This window comes from Neomonachus schauinslandi, chromosome 11, assembly GCF_002201575.2.
Source record: "Neomonachus schauinslandi chromosome 11, ASM220157v2, whole genome shotgun sequence".
NCBI classification, from domain to species: Eukaryota; Metazoa; Chordata; class Mammalia; order Carnivora; family Phocidae; genus Neomonachus; species Neomonachus schauinslandi.
Genome location: NC_058413.1, coordinates 59,637,925 through 59,655,439, shown reverse-complemented (window position 1 = coordinate 59,655,439; position 17,515 = coordinate 59,637,925). Strand labels below are relative to the sequence as shown.

The following is a 17,515-nucleotide window of genomic DNA, read 5'->3' as shown; positions in this document are numbered from 1 at the left end:
AATCCATTACTACTAAGCCTCAGGATGCTCCGATCTTCCTCAGCCATGTGTAACTTCCTTCCAGGCATGTTGGTTTGTTTATTTAATAAAAACTCAGCTGAAGACTCTGGGAAACCCTTTGCAGATCCATTGTGCTCTCTCTGGGCAGCCCTTGCTTCTCCAGGAGTGTGCACTAACAATCCTAGCCACTTTGGCAGCCCAGAACTCCAGCTTTGGCTCCTCTGCCCAGGTTCCGCCTAGCTTCTTGTCCGTAGTGCTGTGGTCTAGAAGTTCTCTCCAGGTAACCACAGGGCTCACTTTGCTTTTCAACTCCCAGAGATTTTGGTCCTGTACTGCTTAATGAAGACCCTTGTTTCATATTTTGTTTCTCTTTTTTCAGTTGTTTGAGACAGGAGAATAAATCCAATTCCTTTTATTCCAACCTGTTTGGAAGCAGAAGTGTTCTATAATATTTCTTAACACACAGTAAGGTGAATCTCTAACTATGTTCTTATTTTTCTATATATTCCTAGCTTTTGCTATACTTTTAAGACATTTTTACACAGTCCTCCCAAAACCCCACTGGAATTTTGAACAAAATGACATCTAATTAATAGATTAAATTGGGGAAGGGTGATGTGACCTCTTCACAAGGTTAAATAGTTATAGCCATTCATATAGTGAGAGTATTTATATGTTTAGGTCTTCTTTTAATTCTTTTATTAGAACTTTATTTTTTTTAATCTTCTTAAAGTGATTGTCTCTTCTTTATTAGTTTAATTCCTAGATGCTTTAGAATATTTTTGGTAATGTTATAAGCGGTCTCATTTTCTTTTGCATTTCATGGTTGGCTATTAGTATAGAGGGATACTCTTGATTGCATATATTGAATGCAGAGCCAGAAATTTTGTTTACATTCTCTAATTAGTTCCAATAATTGTCTGCTGATTCTTTTTTTTCTGCTGATTCTTTTTTATAACGTACATACATTATGCTATCATATAATTATACTTTTGATTCTTCCTTTCCAATCTTTAAATTTCTTATTTCTTTTGCTTTTATTAATCCAATGTACACTGTTCAGTGCACAGTGAACTACATTAGTGATAGATGGAAATGTATCATGTCTCTAACCTTAAAGAGAATGGCCTACGCTTTCATATTTAAGTGTGATAGTTTCTGTTTTTTATGAGTAGGAAGCCATTAGTAAGTAAAGAAAATTCCCTACTCAGTATTTCTAGAAATACTTTCTATTTAAACAGATAGAATTGTTTAATATTATCAATTTTTTCTAGATCTATTGAGATGCAGTGAACTGTATTACTAAATTTTTCTGACATTGAACTATTCTTACTGAGCATTAATTGTGTGTTGACACTATACGTATATATATATATATAGAGAGAGAGAGAGATTGATTTTTATTTTCATCAAAAGGGAGATAAGCTATCATGGTAGCATGGGTCTAATCTTCTATTACTCAAATTTTAGGCTCAACTCCAGAACCCGTAAATGCATACATATTTGAAAGAGTAGTTTATGATCTTTGGACATTAGTGTTCTCTTCTATGAACATCAAGATAGGGATGAGAGTCACGAATAAAATTCTCTTATGTCTTGACTTGCAAGCTGTTGAGTTTACATAAGATCTTTGTTTCCCAATGAATCCCATCCCTCCATCCTTGCCTCTTTCCTTAAACCTTATCTTGAGTTAAGCTTTCGGGTTCTTTCATGCTTCCAGGTATTTGCATATACTATACCTTCTATGTAGCACAACCTTCTTGTTTCAGTTAGACTTATTTGATTAACAACTGATGCTGCCTCTTGCTAGATTAAGAAAATTAAAATTTTCTTAATCTAAAGGTAGCTCACAGCACAGACATAGAGGAACCAGAGCAGTGCTGCAAGTCTGAGCAGCAGGGAACCATGGGCCATCTTATTCAGTTGTCACATAAAAAATCTACTCCAGTGCTCACTTCCATATTACTAAAATTAGAACAATGAAGAGAAGATTAACATGGCCCCTAGGCAAGGGCAGCATGCAGATTTGTGAAGTGTTCCGTATTTCTCTATATTATATATTCAAAGTTGCTAAGAGACTAGATCTTAAATGTTCTCACCACAAAAAAGAGATGCTAATTATATGATAGGGTAGATATATTAGGTAACACTACAGTGGTAATTATATTTCAATATATAAATAGATCAACACATTGTATAAAATAAACTTATCCAAATATGTGAATTATATTTTATTAAATGTTTTTAGTTAAAAATATCTACTCCAAATGATTTCTTCATCACTTTGTTACTCTACTTAAGATTCAAAATCCCTAGAGAAAGATTGCAGTTGGTCTTGCTTATATTCTCTACCATCCATTGATGGGGTCAGGACACCTGGACTTATCGTACCACTGAGACTGATCACAAAGGTGGAGAGACCATTTTCTTTTCTTTTTTTTTTAAATTTTTTTTATTGTTATGTTAGTCACCATACAGTACATCATTAGTTTTTGATGTAGTGTTCCATGATTCATTGTTTGTGCATAACACCCAGTGCTCCATGCAGAGCGTGCCCTCTTTAATACCCATCACCAGGCTAACCCACCTTCCCATCCCCTCCCCTCTAGAACCCTCAGTTTGTTTTTCAGAGTCCATCATCTCTCATGGTTCATCTACCCCTTCGATTTCCCCCCCTTCATTCTTCCCCTTCTGCTATCTTCTTCTTTTTTTTTTTAACATATAATGTATTATTTGATTCAGAGGTACAGATCTGTGATTCAACAGTCTTGCACAATTCACAGCGCTCACCATAGCACATACCCACCCCAGTGTCTATCACCCAGTCACCCCATCCCTCCCACCCCACCCCCACTCCAGCAACCCTCAGTTTGTTTCCTGAGATTAAGAAGTCCTCATATCAGTGAGGTCATATGATAAATGTATTTCTCTGATTGACTTATTTCGCTCAGCATAACACCCTCCAGTTCCATCCACGTCATTGCAAATGGCAAGAGGAGAGACCATTTTCTAAAGGAAAATGTTTCATATTAGAAGAAGGAATGGGTTCTGGCAATACCCCAAATAAGAAATGTTCACTGTATTTCCACACATCATTGTTTGGATAACCCCTATTTATTAATCAAGTTCTTGTTTTGGAGTCATAACTTAATGTAGGAATGTATTAAGGGTCCTGTTTCCATTTTCCCATTGCATCTCATTTCTTCTCTGTGCCAACACATACACATCACAGTATTGTATTCCTGTTATCTTCACAGAGGTTTAGATACTTGATAGCAGAAACCCTACCCTAACTTCTAACCCTAGATATGTCTTCCCAGATTTTAGCACATAGTACTTGACACATGGTGGGTGCTTAATTATTATTTTGGGGAAGGAAAGAAGGAAGGAAGGAAGGAAAAAAGGAAGGAAGGAAGGAAAGGAAAAGAAAGGATAGAAAAAAGGAAAGTGATTAAAAAAGGAATCTAGAATGGAATAAATGACAATTCAGCATGATGTGCTAACCATCCAAAGAACTAGGCTGCCCTCAAGGTGATGAATTCTTAATCATGGAAGGCCCTTAGTTACCAGTCACTTGACCATGTGACCCATAGGCTGTGGAAGGAATTGAAGTTCAGAAAAGGAAATTGAACCTGATGACTTCTAAGGTCCCTTTCAATAACAAGAGTCTGTAATTCTCTAATACAAGATCCTAAATGATGAGGACTTGGTAGGTGGCTGGGGCAGGGGACGGAGGGGGGGGTGGTGATGGAGGGTGTTCGTGTGGAGCTCAGTGGGACCAAATCCAAGGGAACAGCCCAATCTATACACAGGGGAAATCTGTGGTTAACATATGTGTATTCCTGTGCTATTCTAAGCCATCTCTGATTTGGTAAGCACCTGTGAAGAAACAGTGGTTGTCTTCCAATGTTTTCCTTCAGAGCAGTTTGGCTTTCACTTATATCTTCTAATAAATGCACTAAAGACATTAGAAAGCTACTGGAATAAGATAGCCTTGTGATTTTTTGATGTATACCTCAAGCCTTAAAAAAATAAGGGAATATGTGTGTCTAACTCAAAAGTTCCTCAGACCTCTTGGGATCTTAGTTTTCAACATCAGCAAACCTTTGATATTTGGGTTTGTTTTGCCATTGGCAAAAATACTACTTCTATTGCTAAAGGGTTGCTGGGAACTACAGATGGTCTTTTTGAAAGTGAGTAGATTTTACATAATAAAAAAAAAAAGAAAAAAGTGAGTAGATTTTAAGAACTAATACTTTTGTATTTGGTATAAGTAAGTTAGGATTTTGCAGATTCTTTTTCTTTTGAATAGACATGCATATCATACTTGCTGGTATAGTTCTATATCAAATAGAATTTCAGTTTGCTTTAAATGAAAAACTTTTAAAATCAAGAATCGAAGTCTTTCTTCAAATGCCAGATTGCCTAGAAGTTACCAGCCTTGGGTTTGCTCTGATATACAAAACCTCATCATACATGACAGAAATGAGGCATTATGAAATGTTAAAACAAGCTTTTACCCATTGTAAAAAGGAGAATCATTACAAAATGTGCAAAGTTGAAAAGATGATGAATAGAACCCCACACGATATCAAGATACATATTATAACTGTAACCATTTCTCTTTGTTATCCCACTTATGGATACTTGGATTTTAATCAGTATTCTAAGCAAAAGTGTTTTAGTTGTGTCCATATTTCCAATAGAAAGGCAAATGGTCAGAAATCAGGATGTATAGGTATGAAACCTCAGCTTAGAACCAGGATGGAGAATTCTAATCAAAAAGGACATGAGGGGAGCTGCATCTGGAAGGAAGCACTTTGTATCGACATTTCGTGTTTCTTTGGTGTGGTTTGAAGAGGGAGTGACAGAACTCAGACAAAGGCTAAAGTCATGGTTGCCATTCACAAATCATTTCTTGGTTAGCTCTTGTTGGAAAGATGAAATAAATTCCCCAAGGGTACAAGTTATGTCTCTGTGTGTTCCTATGAGTGTGTGTGTATGTGTGTGTGTGTAGTGGAGACATGATTATATCTGGATAGAATTTTACAAAGTAATTTCAGGTTTATTCTCCTTACTAATCCTAAAACTTTCCCTGGGAAATAAGATGGACCTATTTTACAGGTAAACATAAAGAAGTGTACTGTGGCTAAAAGGCATATCCAAGGTGATTTGCCTAGTTTTTAGAATAGCTTAAACAGAAAACCACATTCTCCTTCCACAAACTTGTAACTGCCTCAGTGTTTTTCATGTCTATACTATCTTACAAATTGTTGGAACATTTAATGAAAATATACATAAACGCATGGCACTTCGGAAGTGCTCAAAAAAGTGGGTACAAAAAATCTTCCTCTTTTTCTAGGCTCTCTCCAATATATCAGATTGTATTTTCTAGAACAAACAAGTTTGTTGTTTTTTTTTTTATCTGTTATCTCATTTACTGGATCCATGTAGACAGTCACTTTGAATGTATTATACATTCTTTGCACTTGCCACACTGGGTAATCACTGCAATTAAGACTTTGTTCAGGGTTGTCCTGCCTTGCTGCTTCCATTGCTACCAGCTTGGGTCAGCCATTCAGCTTGCAGACAGAAAAATATACCCATAAATACATTCTGCATATAAACAAATAAATAATGGACAGGAAGTAAGAGTCAGCAGAAGAGAAACAATCACTGCCCTTTTGTCATTTTTCTCTGACTGACCACATAGTAGATTTGAGTGATTGGCGCTGGTTCCTTTAGCATTTGAACAGAGGCACAAGGTGGAGGCTGGGGGATGTCAGCTGACTTCTTGCAGATTTGCATAGTTAGGTCTGGTATTTTACCTGCTGCTGAATCTAATTATCCCTAGAGTGACCAAACATTTTGGTTTTTCAGGGCTGAGGGGTTTCCTGGATGTGGCACTTTCAGTGCTAAAAACAGTCTCAGGCAAACTGGGACCAGTAGTTACTCTTTGCCTAGCCCAGTTTGTTAAAAAACTAGAACATGATAGGTCCCCTTGGGAAGCTCTTCATCTGCCTGTGCTGGCCAGCCTCAACCTAGCCTTCTAGAGGCCCAACAGGGGACTCATCTGCGTAAGATGATTGGTTCCCTGAGTTACATTCTTCTCATTCACGCCCCCACAGAATTTGCAGGGAGAAAAAGAGTTAATGAATAGTTATTTATAATCCTGTTTAAATTTTTCTCCCATATTTTCCCTTAAACTTTGGCACCTGTTACCACTTCCCTGCGAGCAGAACACAAAAGGAATCAAAAAGAGCAAACAAATGTTAATGAGAAAACTCAGAAACAGCTGAGATGCTTAGTTTTCAACAGCTTTCTTTTTCCATAAATATGTGGACACATAATTGTGATTTTCTTCTGCATATTGATTACATGGTTATATTTTTCTGATAGTAAACCCATTTCTACTTATGGTCGACTAGAAAAGTGAAAGCTAAAAATAATACTAATGCCAAGGTTTACTGAGTACCTACTATATGCTAGCCACTGGACTGAGCATTTTCATCAGATTCATTTGTTTGCTCTTTATAGTAACTTTATGAATTAGGTCATCATATCCACTTTACACTTGAGCAAAATAAAGCAACTTACCCAAGTTTAATCAAATAGCTGCTGAAAAAAGAGCTCTGATTTTGAGCCCAAAGGCCTCAGTGATCCATCTCAAGATGCTGCAGTACACTTTGCAGGGAATCACTTGAACATTATCTTCAGGTCCTTGGCCACTTGCACAACAATGAGGACCCATGGCCTGGCAAAAACCATCTGCATCTAACTCGTTTGTGCCTTCAGCCTTTGGAAACTAGCATTTTTCTCTCTGTGCCTGCAAGCTCTCAGAAGAGAACTAATGGGAAGAATACACAGGTTTCCTATCTTTCCCCCCTATATTTCTTGTAAAATGAAAGTCCTACAGAAACCTAAAATATACAGTGCAAATCAAATTATAAAATGTTTCTTCCAGGGGTTTCTAGCTGGCTCAGTCGGTTAAGCACCTGACTCTTGATTTCGGCTCAGGTCATGATCTCATGGGTCCTGAGATAGAGCCCCGCATCAGGCTCCTTGCTCAACAGGGAATCTGCTTGCGATTCTCTCCCTCTGCCCCTGCCCCCACTTGTTCTAGCTCTCTCAATCTCTCTCTCTCAAATAAATAAATAAATAAATCTTTAAATAAATAAATAAAACACGTTTCTTCTGGGACATTGCCTGGTGCCCCTGCTGAAGGGCACAATGAAAAAGACATAAAAACATCAGAATCAGATAGTCCTCTAGGGTTAAATCTCCAATGATGAGGACTTCTAGGCCACACCAACCTGGGGAAGTTGTTTACCTTCGCCAAGTCTCAGTTTCCTCGTTTATAAGACGGAGTTCACAGCATGTACCACTGCCCCAACCGTTTCCTGTAGAGGCGTCTGTTTCCCAGCGCCTGGTTACTCCTCCTTCATTGGTTACTACTCTATTTATATTCAAGATAGTTGCAGAGAACTCTTACTCCTGAACAGAGCTTCTGTCTTGAGCCCTTGTATGTTCTCTGTCCTGGCAAGAAAATGGAAGAGGAAGAAAACATTTAGTGAGGGTCTGACACTATATGTCAGACGCTGTAGAAGAACTTCATTGTTTCACAGAGTCCTCATAACACTCATGATGCACATTTAGTTTTACATAACAGACGTTCAATTACAGTGGTTTAGCCAAGTGGCAGTTTTAATTTTCTCCTGCAGCAAGCATTCTGGGGCCAGTACATTGGCTCCAGGATTCTTTAGAGTTGTGACATGGCTGCTCAGTCTCCATCATTGCCTCTGTGTTCCAGACAAGAAGAAAGAGAATATCAAAGAGCAGAGGGTAAATGCCAGCTGAGCCTGTCTGCATTTGAAAAATTTTCTCCAAAGCTCCAAGGAGTGACTTTTCATTTATATCTCATCATTAAGAATTGTGTCACAAACTGCAGAGAAGGCTAGGAAACTTGGTTGTTTAAGCTGGGCATATGTCCACCCTGAACTTAATTAGGGGTTTATTAGCAAAGAAGAAGATAAAAATTGACACTGAGGAAGCTACCAGAAATGTCTCTAGCATCATGCTCCAAATTCAGTGAGCATGCAGTGACTTTAATTATCTGTGTTCACCTGTTTCAGAGAGATTAAGAAGCCAAGCCCAGGTAACACGGTCATAGCTCAGCTCTGTCACCTCTGCTCACTCTTTTCCATCCTTTTGAAGGTTCATTGCCCCTAACAAAGCTGTTCCCTCCTGAAGAAGCTGAGAGTAAAGTATCTTGTAATTTTCTCCCCTCAATCTCATGGATGACTTGGAAATATAATTTTGTGTGTACCTCATATGTTCCAGACACCATTTCAAGTAGTTGTTTTCCCTGATGAGGATTCTGTGCTCAGGAAAGGTAGGCCAGATTTCCATGGCCCCAGAGCTAAGATGTGGAAGAGCTGGGGTTCAGTGGCAGGTGGGTCAAGTCTCTTCTCTCTATATCACATAGTATAACCAACTAAGATTATCTAAAATTCAGTAGATGGGGGTGCCTGGGTGGCTCAGTCATTAAGCATCTGCCTTTGGCTCAGGGCATGATCCCAGGGTCCTAGGATCGAGCCCCACATCGGGCTCCCTGCTCAGCCAAGAGCCTGCTTCTCCCTTTCCCACTCCCCCTGCTTGTGCTCCCTCTCTCACTGTGTCTCTCTCTGTCAAATAAATAAAATCTTTAAAAAACTAAATAAATAAAAAATAAATAAATAAAATTCAGTAGACAGAATCTCAAAGACAGAACCACCTTCAAGATCTGTAATACAGGGATTTCAGACAGTGGCCTCACATCCTGGCCAGGTGTGGATTTTTTTTTTTTTAATTGTGGTCCTAAATCAGAACAGGAAATGTGTAACAGCAAAAGCTTTCTCCCTTTTCTAGTTTGTATTGTTATAGAAATCCAGTAATAAAAATTCTAATCATAATATAGGTCTCATATTTTGTGCATATATCTCCTCTTGGTTCTTCTAACAACCCCAAACAGTGGATCGGGGACTTAAACCTTGTTTTTAAATGAAGAAGGGGCCATTTAGAGTGTTTAATGCAGAAGTAACAGTTGAAATCACACCTTTGAACTTATGCTTTTGAATATTACCTCTTGTGTTCCTTCCATAAACTCAGTCTCCCAGGTCCTTCCTAAAGCAGCTTTCAGATGCAATATGAAGTGAAATCGCACTTTGTGAAAAACATGTTTTTTGTTAAGCATCTAAAATAGTATCTAATTTCCTTGTCAATCTTGTATCAGGAATTATTAAAAACACTCAGCTATTTTTCTTTTTTCCTAAAAAAAATTAGTAATCAACTTATTTATGAAAAAAATATTATGCACTAACAAATCACTTGACATTTTCTTAGACTAATCTTCTGCTGAAATTAGTGCCATTATATTAAAATAAGTAATTAATAGTTAATTGGAATTTACATCAAACTTTTTTTAATGTGCAACATATTTTTTAAAAAGTCTAATAAGTAAATCATCATGCTTGTTACTGGCAATATTGACAAAGATTTGTTGAGCGCCTACTATAACATCTTGTAGCACAGCATGGGAATGAAAATGTATAAGTTTATTAAAGTACAGGTTCCCCTGAAAGCCACACTGACCACAGTGCCTGCACATATCATGTGTTCAAATATTGATCAAACTGACAAATAAGTAAAGGAAAGGAGAAAGGAAGGATATAGTCATTCATTTGGGGAAGAAGAAAGTCTTTATTCCTTTTATAGTGTGTGTTATTGTAGCCTGACAGAAAAGATATCTAGCAGGAGACATGGAGAATTTAACCCTTCCTTTGCACCTAGCACAGTATATAGCACTGGGATCATACACAGTAAATTGTTGCTGGATGAATGAATGGATGGATACATGTTTCTGTACCATTATAGTTCTTCCTTAGTCTCCTTCCTGCCCAGGGCCCTAGCTCTCAGAAGAACTCTTTCAGATTTTGTCACATGTGCTTGGTTGAAAGATACTGAGATTACCCCTTCTAAATATGACTTCCTTCCAAACTCTAATCTTACTCTCACACGCTGCTCTTAGTCCTGCTAACCCACCTGGGCAAGGGAATTGGAAAGCAGATAGCATCATAAGGAAGCACTGGTGTGTTAAAAGGATGGGCAGACTTGCTCGTTCTTATGCAGACCTGCTGGTTCCTTGCTCTTCCTCAACACACTGCCCCCCCACCAAAAAAAGCCCTTTTGTCCTTCCCTAATTAGCTATGGATAAGAAAAGTAGATATGGCCCTTTTGTGGTCTTTAATGAATTAATCCCCCATGAAATCTCTTACTGTGGCATAAAAACAAAAGGTTGCGAGCTAATTACAATCCTCATTATTAGAATCCAAGCATGGAAAAATGGCTTCTTCTGGGATTCCTTTGCCTTCTTTGTCCAGGACTAAATCTCAGAGCAGTTAAGTGTTGGCATAGTAATACATTTCAATGCTAAAGAAGGTAATGAGCAATACCAGGTGATTAGAACAGAAACTGCAGATGATATAGAGGAATTTGGTACAATCTTTGACTTCTCCTAACTCTTCAGAAAACAAGCCATTAAACTGTTGTGGGACATTTGAACCATAATCAAGGATGCCTTAATTTGAGTTTGAAAACTGACAGAATTAAATCAATGTGAATAAACAAAGACACATGTATTATCCTAAGAGGAATCATAAATGCAAAAGTAAAGGGGACATTAGGAACCACAGATCTCATCATCCTGTTAAGTGACCCAACCAAAGCCACGCAGGAAGGTTGCACATACATGCACACCCACACACACAGACACACACATGTGTGTGTGCGTGCACACATGTGCAAGCGTGTAATCATTATTCCTTAGAATAATCACAACAGAGTTACTGTCACATCTACAATTTCATCAATTCTAAGACTCCTTTCTTTTCATACTTCAACAAGGTGCTTTCTGGCCCAAAACACAATTGTATGACTTTAGAAAAAAAGAACATTCTCTTCTTTGTGTGTTGATTTTCTCACGTAAGAAATGAAATGGGTTGAGGAAAAGAATTTAGAAAGGATGTAACATTTGTTAACTTACATATGTCTAACACAGATGCTTATGCTTTTTTAGTCATCTAGCCATCGAATTAAGCCTAAAAGTTAAGTTTCCTTTAATCTACTTTGACAGATGATGAAATTAAGACAGATAGGTAGAGAAACATGTCCAGGACCACACAGAGAGTTAGTGGTATAGCTGAGAGTTGAACACCAATAAGCCTGACTCATGAGCCTTTCTGAGTCACGCTGGCTCTCTGAACTCTTGGTATGGTGTTCTCCCCTATGAGATATAACTCCTTTCTACAGTGTAGGATTGCCGCAGTAAACTCTTCCTGCAATATCTATTGCCATAGTAATATTGTCAAGGGGTTCCCTGTTGCACTTCATCAGTGTACATTGTCCTTTTTGCATATGGCTTGTTGGCTGTTAGTGACTGCTTCTGTCCCCCAGCTAGATTTGGCTACAGGCAGAGCCTAGACAGAAGGACAGAAGAATCAGGAAGACAGATGGTAGGGTTAGCTCCCAGCCACCTGCCATAGTAATCATAGGCTTTGCCCTTTCTGCTGTACCATAAAGCCAGGCCACTACTGCCTGGGTCCAGGATCTGAGGCCCTAAAATTTGAAGCTCTTTGAGTTCTTGGTCTCTGCCTTTTACAGATATCCACAACTCTTGGAGCTGCTCTCCAGACTTTTATCTTTATCAGAATTTTTTTTTCCTAAAAGTTAGAAAATTCTATCTATGCCAATATTTCAGAACCTGCTTAAGAAATAGCTTGATTCATGCATCCATCCTTACTCATGGATGTGCTCTTCCCTTAGCGAGGCTAAGTCCCAGTCATGATACCATCTGAAATGCAGAACTCAAAAAAGATGCCAAAGGGGCAGGAGGAGGGAGGCTCCAAGAGGTACCTACCTGAGTTCACTGTGAAGGTGGCCCCCCCTCAGGGACAGATTCACATTAACCAAACACATGAAGATTGATGTATAAGATCAGAATACAAATGCATTAATCCACAATGACAGATACCAGTACCAGAAATTCAAATCAGCATAGATCAGATCACAAACTCACCTCTCTTTGTGAGCAACTCTACAAAGTAGTTAATAAAAAGATGCTTGGTAAAACAGAACAAGGACAATTAAAAGTGTGATCTTAAGTCATACTTTGCTCAAAGCTCCCTATCCCTCTATAGTCAATGGCTAAAAGTGACTAAAGCACAGATATCAGAGTTAAATGAACCAAGGTTGGGATCTCGGTTCTCCTACTTCTAACCATGTCACCTTCAGTGAACACTTTATTCTCACCAGGCCTCAGTTTTCCCACCTGTAAAATACTAATATAGCATTATGTACTATAATAGCAAGAAGACTCATATGTTAGGGGCTAAGCCCAGTTTTGGCACACTACAGTCCCTTGATTCTTAGATGTGACAAGTCATTCTCAAAGTTGTTAGAACAAATTTTTCAGAGTTTTCAGGCAGAATTCAATATGCACATTGATCATAAGATACTTGGGTTTGTTTCAAAACTAAAAGCAATGTAATTTTTTGAACCAGGCAATTAATGGTCATAGACATTCAATATATGGAACTCTTGTTCTTACGGTCATTGTTATTACTGTTGCAAATGGCATGGTGACAGGCAGTGTCCTTTGGTTGAGACCTTATCTTCCTGTACTGCACTGGGATGAGCACTACCCACCCCCACTACTCACTCCCCTTCCCCCAATCTCATAACACATCACCTGTCAGACCATGTTCCATTCCTGTGTTATGGACTGCTGTCTCTTCTTCGAAGAACTTTCTCAAAAATTGTGTCAGCAAGGGGGAGCAGCTTCTCAAGAAATGGGCTATTCTCTGACACACCCTCACTTTGGGATTGTTAATGAAGCATCGTGTTTTCAGGAAACATTTGTTGGGAAAGTCAGAGGCAGTCTTTGTATGGAAAAATTCTCTCCCCCTGTGCTCCCCTGTGAAACTTTCCCCATCCATAACCCATTAGGGGGTCTGGTGTGGACAGTTGCAGGGCTGTCCATTTGCAAGAACTGCCAGTGTTGTGAGGAAGGCTGAAAAAGACTCAGGAACATGAATTCCATTTAGTGTTCCCAAGGGAATTCCAAATGTTGAGCTATTCAGGATATTTGCTCTTAAAAAGTGTATTAAAAGAAGATAGCAGGAAGGGAAGAATGAAGGGGGGGAAATCGGAGGTGAAGATGAATCATGAGAGACTATGGACTCTGAGAAACAAACTGAGGGTTCTAGAGGGGAGGGGGTGGGGGGGATGGGTTAGCCTGGTGATGGGTATTAAAGAGGGCAGGTACTGAATGGAGCACTGGGTGTTATACGCAAACAATGAATCATGGAACACTACATCAAAAACTAATGATGTAATGTATGGTGATTAACATAACATAATAAAAAAAATAAAGATAAAGTAACTGTCAATGCAGAAAATCCTAAGGAGGATGCCAAACTGCTATTAAACTAATGCTGAGTTTAGCAAGATCACAGGATTCCGGTCAATAAAAAGTCGTACTTACAAAAAAAAAAAAGTGTATTTTAAAATTCATACAGTCAACCCATTTCAGAAAGTTTGCCTAATAGAGAAGAGAAAAAATTCCCTATGTTATAAAACCTATAAGACAGCCACATTTTGATATATTTGTCATTTTATAGATTTAATTATATTCTTTTTCCTAGGTACAAGACAGTTAAATTTATAATGTACATATTTTAAATCCTTTTTTTTTTTTTTTGGTTACTTAATATGTTATGTGCATTTTCTACATTTTTTTGTAGAAACTCCCGAGTACAACACATAAAGCCCTTTAGGTCTGGCTACCTTCTTAAGTCTCACCTCTCTCTACCCCAGTGTCATCCTCTACCCCATCCATACTGAACAACACGTGGTTCCTGAATATTAACCCCTTTCCCAACCCATCTCACTCTTTCTTCACCTGGTGAAGCTTGCCAGCAGGAACCACCTACTGAAGGTTGGGTTGGTTTAAAGGAACAAGAAAAGGATGGAGAGTAAAAGAGAAAGACACTCAGCAACTAACAAGATGGGAATTTTTGCCCTTCTAGGGCAAAGTAGTCTGGGGCCAGATGAGAACCACGACCTGGAACCCCAGAGAAAGGGCCGCCAGGCAGGTGCTGTAGTCACGAAGAGACACAACTGATTGGGATGTGATTTCACAGTAGGGACAGAACAGGGTGGAAACACCCCATTTCTCCCTCCACCAGTCCTCTTATTTCCTGTCAGCATGTCCCATTGGCAAGTCTCAACCAAAATCCAGAGGGCAAGTAAGGGCCAGTACTACATTCTGCTGATGGCATCCATCCACAGGGACACAGAACAACAGGCCAGAGAAGGACAGAGCATGGACAGGGCAGGGAAGTCAAAGAGAATAACCCTCCCTTCTGCTTAATTCTGATTTATTCTCCAGGATTTCAGCTTAGATGTTACTTTATCAAGGAAGTAAGAATGGCTTAGTTTTCTCTTTTTTTGCTCTCATTGCTTCCAGTGTTCACCTCAAGATAACATATTTAATACTTGATTAAAGTAACTTACAAATCAGTACCATGCCTTCTTTGGTATTAAACAGTAATAAGCAGAGTATTACACATAAGAGGCATTCAGTAAATCATTGCAAAATCACCATTTCTAAAGTCTTCAAAATATTTGTTCTAGGAGTAGATCATAATTTACTTGGCCTTTACCCTATTACACTTTTTCTTTCTTTTTTTTAAAATTTTTTATTGTTATGTTAATCACCATACATTACATCATTAGTTTTTCATGTAGTGTTCCATGATTCATTGTTTGTGCATAACACCCAGTGCTCCATGCAGAACGTACCCTCTTAAATACCCATCACCAGCCTAACCCATCCTCACACCCCCCTCCCCTCTAGAACCCTCAGTTTGTTATTCAGAGTCCATCATCTCTCATGGTTCATCTCGCCATCCATTTCCCCACCTTCATTCTTCCCCTTCTGCTATCTTCTTTTTTTTTTCTTTCTTAACATATATTGCATTATTTGTTTCAGAGGTACAAAATGTGATTCAACAGTCTTGCACAATTCACAAAGCTCACCATAGCACATACCCTCCCCAGTGTCTAGCACCCAGTCACCCCCTCCCTCCCACCCCACCCCCACTCCAGCAACCCTCAGTTTGTTTCCTGAGATTAAGAATTCCTCATATCAGTGAGGTCATATGATACATGTCTTTCTCTGATTGACTTATTTCACTCAGCGTAACACCCCACAGTTCCATCCACGTCACTGCAAATGGCAAGATCTCATTCCTCTTGATGGCTGCATAATATTCCATTGTATATATATAACACACCTTCTTTATCCATTCATCTGTCGATGGACATCTTGGCTCTTTCCACAGTTTGGCTATTGTGGACATTGCTGCTATAAACATCGGGGTGTATGTACCCCTTCGGATCCCTACATTTGTATCGTTGAGGTAAATACCCAGTAGTGCAATTGCTGGATCATATGGTAGCTCTATTTTCAACTTTTTGAGGAACCTCCATACTGTTTTCCAGAGTGGCTGCACCAGCTTGCATTCCTACCAACAGTGTAGGAGGGTTCCCCTTTCTCCGCAATCCCGCCAACATCTGTCATTTCCTGACTTGTTAGTTTAGCCATTCTGACTGGTGTGAGGTGGTATCTCATTGAGGTTTTGATTTGGATTTCCCTGATGCCGAGCGATGTTGAGCACATTTTCATGTGTCTGTTGGCCATTTGGATGTCTTCTTTGGAAAAATGTCTGTTCATGTCTTCTGCCCATTTCTTGATTGGATTCTTTGTTCTTTGGGTGTTGAGTTTGATAAGTTCTTTATAGATTTTGGATACTAGCCCTTTATCTGATATGTCATTTGCAAATATCTTCTCCCATTCTGTTGGTTGTCTTTTGGTTTTGCTGATTGGTTCTTTTGCTGTGCAATACCTTCTTATCTTGATGAGGTCCCAATAGTTCATTTTTGCCCTTGCTTCCCTTGCCTTTGGCAATGTTTCTAGGAAGAAGTTGCTGTGGCTGAGGTCGAAGAGGTTGCTGCCTGTGTTCTCCTTTAGGATTTTGATGGACTCCTGTTTCACACTGAGGTCTTTCAACCATTTGGAGGCTCTTTTTGTGTGTGGTGTAAGGAAATGGTCCAGTTTCATTCTTCTGCATGTGGCTGTCCAATTTTCCCAACACCATTTGTTGAAGAGACTGTCTTTTTTTCCATTGGACATTCTTTCCTGCTTTGTCAAAAATTAGTTGACTATAGAGTTGAAGGTCCATTTCTGGGCTCTCTATTCTGTTCCATTGATCTATGTGTCTGTTTTTGTGCCAGTACCATGCTGTCTTGATGATGACAGCTTTGTAATAGAGCTGGAAGTCCGGAATTGTGATGCCGCCAGCTTTGCTTTTCTTTTTCAACATTCCTCTGGCTATGCAGGGTCTTTTCTGGTTCCATACAAATTTTAGGATTATTTGTTCTAATTCTTTGAAAAAAGTAGATGATATTTTGATGGGGATTGCATTGAATGTGTAGATTGCTCTAGGTAGCATTGACATCTTCACAATATTTGTTCTTCCAATCCATGAGCATGGAACGTTTTTCCATTTCTTTGTGTCTTCCTCAATTTCTTTCATGAGTGTTTTATAGTTTTCTGAGTACAGATTCTTTGCCTCTTTGGTTAGATTTATTCCTAGGTATCTTATGGTTTTGGGTGCATTTGTAAATGGGATTGACTCCTTCATTTCTCTTTCTTCTGTCTTGTTGTTGGTGTATAGGAATGCCACTGATTTCTGTGCATGGATTTTATATCCTGCCACTTTACTGAATTCCTGTATGAGTTCTAGCAGTTTTGGGGTGGAGTCTTTTGGGTTTTCCACATAAAGTATCATATCATCTGCAAAGAGTGAGAGTTTGACTTCTTTGCCAATTTGGATGCCTTTTATTTCTTTTTGTTGTCTGATTGCTGTGGCTAGGACTTCTAATACTATGTTGAATAGCAGTGGTGATAGTGGACATCCCTGCCGCGTTCCTGACCTTAGGGGGAAAGCACTCAGTTTTTCCCCATTGAGAATGATATTCACTGTAGGTTTGTCATAGATGTGATCTTTCATTCATTATTTTGTTGATTTGGGTCCTTTCTCTTTTCTTTTCATAAGTCTGGCCAGGGGCTTATTAATCTTGTTAATTCTTTCAAAGAACCAGTTGCTAGTTTTGTTGATCTGCTCTAATGTTCTTTTGGTTTCTATTTCATTGATTTCTGCTCTGATCTTTATTATTTCTCTTCTCCTGCTGGGGTTAGGCTTTATTTGCTGTTTTCTCTAGTTCCTTTAGGTGTAGGGTTAGGTTGTGTATTTGAGACCTTTCTTGTTTTTTGAGAAAGGCTTGCATTGCTATATACTTTCCTCTTAGGACTGCCTTTGCTGCATCCCAAAGATTTTGAACAGTTGTGTTTTCA

At 38.8% G+C, this 17,515-nt stretch overlaps 1 non-coding gene across 1 annotated transcript; it reads left to right on the top strand.

Moving 5' to 3' along the window:
* The first annotated feature begins 1,945 nt into the window (after window positions 1-1,945).
* On the top strand, window positions 1,946-2,048 carry LOC123326285. Its single transcript, XR_006540990.1, has one exon. It is a non-coding gene; the product is annotated as a U6 spliceosomal RNA (small nuclear RNA).
* Window positions 2,049-17,515: the final 15,467 nt, after the last annotated feature.